General features: G+C 45.4%; 1 protein-coding gene across 43 annotated transcripts in view; it reads left to right on the top strand.

The window, feature by feature from the left end:
* The first annotated feature begins 5,564 nt into the window (after positions 1–5,564).
* The window catches only part of HNRNPC (heterogeneous nuclear ribonucleoprotein C), a 57,839-nt gene continuing 53,691 nt past the window's right edge, over positions 5,565–9,712 (top strand). For 8 of the 43 annotated variants that reach the window (XM_063644751.1, XM_063644734.1, XM_063644756.1 and 5 more), the window contains exon 1: positions 5,938–6,079. The gene's annotated coding sequence lies outside the window, so the exon portion shown is untranslated. Of the gene's footprint in view, positions 6,080–6,705; positions 6,750–9,712 lie in introns of all 43 variants that reach the window. The other 35 variants (XM_063644764.1, XM_063644753.1, XM_063644746.1 and 32 more) reach the window with 14 other exon arrangements.

Here is a 9,712-nt window from a genome sequence, read left to right as displayed (position 1 = left end):
GTTATTTGCATACCCTCTAGAACTAGACCTCCTAGCATTAGAATCTTTTTTTTTTTTTTTTTTTGAGACATGGTCTCGCTGCTGGTAGCTAAATCCTGGTCTCCAGGGATCCTCCTGCCTCAGCCTCCTGAGTAGCTGGGATTACAGGCTTCTGAGTGTCTAGCTATAGCGTCAGAATCTTGCACCACCAAAAACTAGTTGTGTGACCTTAGGCAAATTACTTAACCTTTCTGTGCTTTAATTTCCACATCTTTAAAATGGGGATAATAAAATTATCAAATGAGCTAATTCATGTGAAACACTTAGAAAAGTGCTTTACACATGGTATCTGCTCAGTAAATTTTTATTTTTACCATTAATATTTAATATAAGAGTAGTCAATAATACTAGAAGCAAATACTACTTGATTTCAAAACCACGAATGGATGTCATAATCCAGACTTTATCTTTCCTTCTTTTTTTTTTTTTTTTCCACTCTGTTGCCAGGCTGGAGTGCAGTGGCACAATCTCGGCTCACTGCAACCTCCGCCTCCTAGGTTCAAGTGATTCTCGTGCCTCAGCCTCCCAAGTAGCTGGGATTACAGGCATGCGCCACCATACCCAGCTAATTTTTGTGTTTTTAGTAGGGACAGGGTTTCACCATGTTGGCCAGGATGGTCTCCATCTTCTGACCTCGTGATCTTCCTGCCTCGGCCTCCCAAAGTGTTGGGATTATGGACATGAGCCACTGTGCCCAGCTCTCTCTCCCAGTTTTAAAGCTTTGTGGACAAGGATTTTTTTTTTTTTTTTTTTTTTAATTTTCGAGATGGAGTCTTGCTCTGTCCCTTAGGCTAGAGTGCAGTGGCATGATCTCGGCTCACTGCAACCTCTGCCTCCCAGGTTCAAATGAATCTCCTGCCTCAGCCTTCCGAATAGCTGGGATTACAAGTGCGCACCACCACGTCTGGCTAATTTTTGTATTTTAAGAAGAGACAGGGTTTCACCATGTTGGCCAGGCTGGTCGCCAACTCCCTGACCTCAGGTGATCCGCCCAACTCGGCCTCCCAAAGTGCTGGGATTACAGGCATGGCCCGCCGCACTTGGACTGTGATCAAAGACTTTTTTTGCCTGTTTGTTTATATTATTTATTTGTTTTTTGGAGATGGAGTCTCAATCTGTCGCCCAGGCTGGAGTGCAATGGCGCAATCTCAGCTCACTGCAACTTCCACCCCACTGGGTTCAAGTGATTCTCCTGCCTCAGCCTCCCGAGTAGCTGGGGTTACAGGTGCCTGCCACCACGCCCAGCTAATTTTTTGTATTTTTAGCAGAGACAGGGTTTCACCATGTTGGCCAGGCTGGTCTCGAACTCCTGACCTCAGGTGATCCACCCGCCTCGCCTCCCAGAGTGCTGGGACTATAGGCGTAAGCCACCGCTCCAGAGATTGCAATGAGCCGTGATCATGCCACTGCACTCCAGCCTGGGGGAAAGAGTGAAACTCCATCCCCGCTCCCACCCCCCAAAAATAAATAAATAAAATAAATAAATAAATAAATAAATAAAGTAATTGATTAATTGATATATGATACTGAAAAACTGGAAACATCTTCAATGTCTTGAAGAGGGGATTGGTTTTTAAAAATGATATTGGAGGCCGGGTGTAGTGGCTCACGCCTGTAATCTCAGCACTTTGGGAGGCCAAGGTGGGCAGATCATGAGGTCAGGAGCTCGAGACCATCCTGGCTAACACCATGAAACCCCGTCTCTACTAAAAATACAAAAAAATTAGCCGGGCGAGGTGGCGGGAGCCTGTAGTCCCAGCTACTCAGGAGGCTGAGGCAGGAGAATGGTGTGAACCCCGGGGGGCGGAGCCTGCAGTGAGCCGAGATGGCGCCACTGCACTCCAGCCTGGGCAACAGCGAGACTGTCTCAAAAAAAAAAAAAAAAAAAAAAAAGATATTGGAGCCGGGCTTGGTGGTTCAAGCCTGTAATCCCAGCACTTTGGAAGGCCGAGGTGGGTGGATCACCTAAGGTCAGGAGTTCAAGACCAGCCTGGTTAACATGGTGAAACCCCGTCTCTACTAAAAATACAAAAATTAGCCAGGCGTGGTGGTGGGCGACTGTAATCCCAGCTACTCGGGAGGCTGAGGCAGGAGAATCGCTCGAATGTGGGAGGTGGAGGTAGGTTGCAGTGAGCCAAGATTGCACCACTGCACTCCAGCCTGGGTGACACAGCAAGATTCGGTCTCAAAAAAAAAAAAAAAAAAAAGACATTGACTGGGTGCAGTGGTTCAGGCCTGTAATCCCAGCACTTTGGGAGCCGTGTTGGGCAGACTGCTTGAGCGCAGGAGTTCAAGACCAGCCTGGCCAACATGGCAAAACCACATCTCTACTAAAAATACAAAAATTAGCTAGGAGTGGTGGCGGATGCCTGTAGTCCCAGCTACTCAGGAGGCTGAGGCATGAGAATCGTTTGAACCTGGGAGGCAGAGGCTGCAGTGAGCCGAGATCGCCCCATTGCACTCCATCCTGGGCAACAAGAGCGAAATTCCATCTCAAAACAAACAAACAAAAAGTATAAAGCAGTGTTTGCTAAAACGAGAGACCTCCATAAAATTTTATTTTATTTTATTTTATTTTTTTTTGAGACAGAGTTTCGTTTACTTAAGTCAAGAGGCCAGACGTGGGTCAGCCTGTAATCCCAGTACTTTGGGATGCCCAGGCCGGTGGATTGGTTGAGCACAGGAGTTTGAGACCAGCCTGGGCAACACGGTGAAACCCCATCTCTACAAAAATTAGAAAACTTAGTGAGTTTGGTGGCACACGCCTGTAGTCCCAGCTACTCAGGAGGCTGAGGTGGGAGGATCTCTGGAGCCCAGGAGATAGAGGTTGCAGTAAGCCCTGATGGTGCTACGTGCAGTGCACTCCAGCCTGGGCGACCGAGTGAGATCCTGTCTCAAATAATAGTAATAATAATAACATAAATTACATGTCAACCAGACCCAACAGACTCCAGGCCTCTCTGAGTAAGTGCTACATAAAACACACAACAAAGAAAAGACAGGTCCTGGCGCAGTGGCTCACGCCTGTAATCCCAGCACTTTGGGAGGCCGAGGCAGGACGATCATGAGGTCAGGAGGTCAAGACCACCCTGGCTAACAAGTTGAAACCCCGTCTCTACTAAAAATACAAAAAAAATTCAGCCGGGCGCGGTGGCCGGCGCCTGTAGTCCCAGCTACTCGGGAGGCTGAGGCAGGAGAATGACGTGAACCCGGGAGGCGGAGCTTGCAGTGAACCGAGATTGCGCCACTGCACCCCAGCCTGGGCGACAGAACGGTACTCTGTCTCAAAAAAACAGAAAGAAAGAAAGAAAAGACAGGGCTAGCATGGTGCCTCCCAGCATTTTGGGAGGCCAAGGAGGGAGGAATGCTTGAGCCTAGGAGTTCAAAATTAGTCTGGGCAACATGACAAGACGCTGTCTCTACAAAATATAAAAAAAAATTAGCTAGCATGGTGGTGCACACCTGTGGTCTCAGCTACTCCGGAGGCTGAGGTGGGAGGATTGCTTGAGACTGGGAGGTTGAAGCTGTAATGATCCGGGATCATGCCAATGCACTACAGCCTGAGCAACAGAACAAGATCTCATCTCAAAAGAAAGAAAAAAGGACAGTCTATCTGTTTGTCCTGGAAAAATAGCAATTTCCCCTGATAAATAAAAGTTAATGGTTAATTAATATTTTATTAATTTATTAATAAGTAGTAAACAAGGAAACTATATTGAAGGGTAAGAATTAAACTCTGCCATCAAAAAATCTTACCATCCAGGAAGGGAGAGGAGTGTAAAAACTACCCACGGTGCTACGAGGTAATTTTGAATAAATTGCAATGTGGCAATTGAGTCGAGGCTTTAAGCACTCGTAGGGTATTCTCCCTCTGATTACTTGCTCAAAGTAGATGATTTGGAAAATATAGAAAAATACAATAAGGTGGCCGGGCGTGGTGGCTCACGCTTGTAATCCCAGCACTTTGGGAGGCCGAGGCGGGCGGATCACGAGGTCAGGAGATCGAGACCACGGTGAAACCCCGTCTCTGCTAAAAATACAAAAAAATTAGCCGGGCGCGGTGGCGGGCGCCTGTAGTCCCAGCTACTAGGAGAGGCTGAGGCAGGAGAATGGCGTGAACCCGGGAGGCGGAGCTTGCAGTGAGCCGAGATTGCGCCACTGTACTCCAGCCTGGGCGACAGAGCGAGACTCCGTCTCAAAAAAAAAAAAAAAAATAAATAAATAAATAAAAAAAATAAAAAATACAATAAGGTTTTAAGGCCGGGCGCGGTGGGTCACGCCTGTAATCCCAGCATTTTGGGAGGCTGAGGCGGGCGGATCACGAGGTCAACAGATGGAGACCATCCTGGCCAACATGGTGAAATCCCGTCTCTACTAAAAATACAAAAATTAGCTGGGTGTGGTGGCACGCACCTGTAGTTCCAGCTACTCGGGAGGCTGAGGCAGGAGAATCGCTTGAACTCAGGGCGCGGAGGTTGCAGTGAGCCAAGATGGCGCCACTACACTCCAGGCTGGTGACAAAGTTTGAAAAAAAAAAGAAGTTTAAAAAAAATCACATGTAATTTTCCTACCAGGAGAGAACCACTACTAACGCTTTAGTGTATACTTTCTCCCATATTTTTCGTCTTTGCTTTTTAAAATAGTTTAAAGTGGTCTGGCGCGGTGGCTCAGGCCTGTAATCCTAACACTTTGGGAGGCAGAGGCGGGCGGATCACCTGAACAATCTGGCCAACATGGCGAAACCCCATCTGTACTAAAAATATAAAAATTAGCTAGACATGGTGGCACGCACCTGTAGTTCCAGCTACTCGGGAGGCTGAGGCAGGAAAATCGCTTGAACCCGGGAGGCGGAGGTTGCAGTGAGCCAAGATCGCGCCACTGCACTCCAGTCTGGGCGACAGTGACTCTGCCTCAAAAAAAAAAAAAAAGAAAAAAGAAACCGCTCCCTTAGTAGAGCTGATACTACTCCACTGCGTGCGCAGTTCCTATAATGTAACCAGAGGGACTGGCGGCTGACGGGGGTAGGTAGGAGACAAGCCATTTCAAGAGGAGGGAAATTAAGGGACCAGATTTGGAGGGATGGGCCAATTTTGCTGGCACTTAAGATATTAGTGAGATGCCCTGGGGCCAGAGGCCAGGATTTTGCACTTCCTTTTTATATTGGAGAGGAATAAGGAAGTCAGTTGGTTTGGATGTAACATGTGTTGTCTGAAGAAGGGTTTAATAGGCTGAGAAGCAGATGTCTAAGAGGTAGCTGACATTCGAAATCTGGAACTAAGAAAGGGTCTGGGGTTGGAAAAACTGCAGGGCTGGTTAGTTTTCTACACACTTTAACGCGGCCTAGTCACTGCTGCTCCCTCCTCATTTTAAGAAAAGTCCTTTCTTTATTCACATTGCACAACGGAGGCTTCATTTCGCGCTTTTTTTCTTCTAGGCCCGGGGCTAAGGCAGGTCCTCTGCGCACGTCACCTAACAACGCCCCTCAACCCCTTCCCCGCCCCCGCGCAGCCGGAAATCCGAGGTCTGGGCGGACCTTCTACTAGGCACTCCAAGGGGCAGCGATAGGACACCGCGGCCGCCAATCAGGCCTCCCAGATACCCGGATGTGAGACGGTGCGCGATACAAAGGCGAGTTTCCACCCAGAGGGTCGTCCGGTGCAATAGCCAATAAGCATTCTCCAGGCGATAAATGACAGGAAAATTAACCAGTTATAAACTAGTTTCTCTCACGCATGTGGAAATTCTCCTGCTTAGTCTAACCCACTGCTAATTGTGATTGGATATCATTGTGAGAAGCGGTTGAACTGCCTAATTAGGAGCGGGAGCGAAAAAACGCACAGCCAATAGGAAGATTCTCAGGAATGGGGCGGGGACTAAGCCTTCGCCTCGGCGGCAGAGGAGACTCGGGGGCCATTTTGTGAAGAGACGAAGACTGAGCGGTTGTGGCCGCGTTGCCGACCTCCAGCAGCAGTCGGCTTCTCCACGCAGAACCCGGGAGCAGGAGACTCAGAATCGAATCTCTTCTCCCTCCTCCCTCTTGGTAAGTGGAGAGGGCGGACGCAGGGAAGGCGCTGGGTTTTTCGGGAAGCGAGAGGGGGTATGGGAGAGAAGAGGGAATCCTTCCCCTTAACTAACCGGGCCCTCATTTTTTCTGTTTGTTTTGCGGGATTAGGTTGAAGCGGGGGGCAGTTTTACAGGCCTCAGCCTCTGCGTAGGTTTAACCTGGTGTCCTCTAGGCCATGATCGCCAGGGAAAATGTCTTTTTTTCGCTCTTCCTGTGTTAACGGCTGCTTTCCTTTCATTTTCTACGACCGCGAGGACTCCGGGATCATGAAAATGAAGATCGCGATGCTCATTAATATAGTCGAAGTTAATGTAGCGCCGATGGCTTCTATTACTTCCGTTCCTCTTACATGTAAAAACTGGGGGAGGGGAAGGGGGAAGGTTACCAAGTACATGTATCGCGAGCCTTCAAATCCTGGATCGTGCCGCGTGGCCTACGGGAAAGGTTTAACAAAAGATTTAGCATTTTACTGATAACTTTTTATTTTATTCCTCTCTATGAGCAAATGATGGAGCTCGAGGTAGTTATTTTCACTTACATTTGTAAAAGGAAATATTGTGATATAACTATATTAATATTTACAGCTGACTTTTCATCTGCAGGTTACAAAACACTTGAAATATATGTTAGTGGAACTTTGCTTGAGGTAGGTATTAACTCTTTCTCAGAGAGAAACTGAGGCAGAAAAGTGTTGTTTGCTAGGGTCATATTAAGTCAGTAGCAGAACTAGTAAGGAATTTGACCACGAGGTCAGTCGAGTGGTTTTTACCTAGTTAATGGGATACCGGGTTCTAAAACTACTATATTGCAATCTTCGCCAAGAACCTGATGACGGAAACCACGAGGTAACTGGAAATTCCCAAATTGCGCTCAAGAAAAATACTACGAGACTTGAGAATTTATTAACGTAACTTCCTAAGTGTAAGATGACAAAATTTGTCTTTCGGGATATTCTGGCGTTAATTTTCCCGTCCACCTAAACTTGGGCAAAAATTCACAGCTACGTTATATTAAGCAAATATTAACAGTGCCTATTATTTGCTGGGTGCTGAAATTTGATTAAAAAGTTAAAAGTTAAAAAAATTGTATAGATTTTTAGTGTCACATTGACTTATCTGGGAAATCGCTTTTTTTAATCCTCACATGAGATTTGGTTAAGTTTATTTTTCACAGTCTGTTAATCTCACAAAAACTAAAGCTGTTAAGCACAGTTTAAACCAATTCTGCAGGCTAAGAAATTCATCTGTAAGGCAACCTATTTGATAGGAAGTAAAATAAGGGTGAAAAACATCGCGACCCCTTTCTTAAGGCTTAAACATTTACATATTATTACAGGAACTTAAAACTAAAGTTTATCATTGTGCTGAACTGTTAGAAATGAGGTGAGGGCAAAAATAGATTAATTGGGAAATCATATGTAGTGAAAATAATGTTGGCAAAGAGAAATGTCAGAAATTAGTATTTAAGAACAGTTAATAGTAGTTGAAATTGATTGACGGACGCTTTTCTTTGCCTCTGAGGTGTTAGAAATATGGGTTCCTTCCGGTCAGTATGTATATCAGCGTACCAAAAATTCTTTGAGTTAATATCCGAAACTGTTTGCCACGGTATTTATATCACAATTCTAGGTGTGTTCTTAACTAGATAGGCATTTAGTAACATTTTCATATTGGCTAGGGGGAAAAGTTGAAGAAGGATGGCCAGGTTGCAGGTTTTCTGACCTTTTTTTCCCCCCCTCATGCCAGTGCCACTCTCGGGAATACTTGGTGGTTGATGTTCCTTCTGTAGAGAATTTAAAAAGCTTACGTTTGTAATTAAATCTCTAGAGGATTTGACATGGCATTCGACCTTGTTTTGGATGGAATGGCTGTGTGAAACAAGCAAAGAATAAACTCCAAAATAGCTAGTTGCTCTAATTTTAAAGACTAAGGGGCAAATTATTAAATCTTAATATTTAAGTGTTGAATGTGAGAGGTGTTGGCTGGGGAGTAAGTTTGCCTAGGAGTTAGGAGAAATAGATTTTAATCCTCCTTACGCAAATAAGGGGACTTAACTCTGTTTTTTTAACCTATTTGAATTTTTAGTTTCTAATTTAAATTTTTTGTTGCCAGAAGACTAAAAACTAGATTTTTATTAAAAGCAGTTTTTTTTTTTTTTTTTTTTTTTTTTTGCGACGGAGTCTCAATCTTGTTGCCTTAGGCTGGAGTGCATGCAGTGGCACAATCTCGGTTCACTGCCGCCTCCGCCTCCCGGGTTCAAGCGATTCTCCTGCCTCAGCTTCCCGAGTAGCTGGGATTACAGGCGTGTGTCACCACACCGGGCTAATTTTTATATTTTTAGTAGAGACGGGGTTTCACCATGTTGGCTAGGCTGGTCTCGAGCTCCTGAGCTCAGGGAGTCCTGCCTCGGCCTCCCAAGCTGCTGGTGTTACAGGCGTGAGCCACCGCACCCGGCCCCAGTTTTCTAAATTGGTAGTTATTATTACTATTCTTAACCACATTATTTCAGTCTTCAAATACTTTATTAGTAGTTGTCTCTGGGGAGCATTATTTGCTCTTAATATGCATATTCATGTATTCTCATTGGAAATGGGAAGATTCTGGTTTTGTGCATACTAGATTTACTGGAGGATTGGTGAGAACCAGAACATTGAGGTGTAGCATAACTACAGGTGTTCTCGATATTGGAAATTTTGAGTTTATTAACATAAAAGGAAAAAGGTTTCTTTGGTACATTTACTATCATATGTTATGTGTTTTTGGATTTATTTATATTGTATCAGGAAAACATTATTTGGTGCTCTAACTTGATTCTGTCACAGTACACTGGAAGCACAGGCACTTTGTTTAAAGAATTGATTCTAGAGGCCGGGCGCGGCTGCTCACGCCTGTAATCCCAGCACTTTGGGAGGCTGAGGCGGATGGATCACGAGGTCAGGAGTTCGAGACCAGCCTGGCCAACATGGTGAAACCCCCATCTCTACTAAAAATAAAATTAGCTTGGCGTGCTAGTGCTCGCCTGTAGTCCCAGCTACTCGGGAGGCTGAGGCAGGAGAATCGCTTGAACCTGGGAGGTGGAGGTTGCAGTGAGCCATCGCACCACTGCACTCCAGCCTGGGCGACTGAGTGAGACCCCATCTCAAAATAATAATAATAATAATAATAATAATAATTGATTCTAAACTGGGGAATAGAGAGATTCCCAATTTAAAATCTTCACAGTGGTTCTCAAACGTTAGCCAACACCAGAATCAATAGGGCTAGTTAAAACAGATTGCTATTATCTCTACCACCAGGGTTTCTAATTAAGTAAGTCTGGGGTGGGGCCTGAGAGTTTGCACTTCTAGTAGGTTCCGGGTGATGATATTCATGCATTACTCAGAGAGGTACCCCTTTAGAAGAAGGGATCCAAACCTCAGGCAGGCTGTGACAAAGAATAACCTAGAGATACTTTTTTCTAAAACTATCTTTGAACTTTATGTAAGGATACTTTTGTTTTGAGAGCCTCAAACTGTCACCCAGATTAGAGTGCAGTAACGTCATCTCGGCTCACTGCAACCTCTGCTTCCCAGGCTCAAGGGGTGCCCTCAGCCTGCTGAGTAGAGCTGCT

This window comes from Symphalangus syndactylus, chromosome 8 (assembly GCF_028878055.3).
Source record: "Symphalangus syndactylus isolate Jambi chromosome 8, NHGRI_mSymSyn1-v2.1_pri, whole genome shotgun sequence".
Classification (NCBI taxonomy): Eukaryota; Metazoa; Chordata; class Mammalia; order Primates; family Hylobatidae; genus Symphalangus; species Symphalangus syndactylus.
This window is presented reverse-complemented; position numbering and strand designations above follow the sequence as displayed.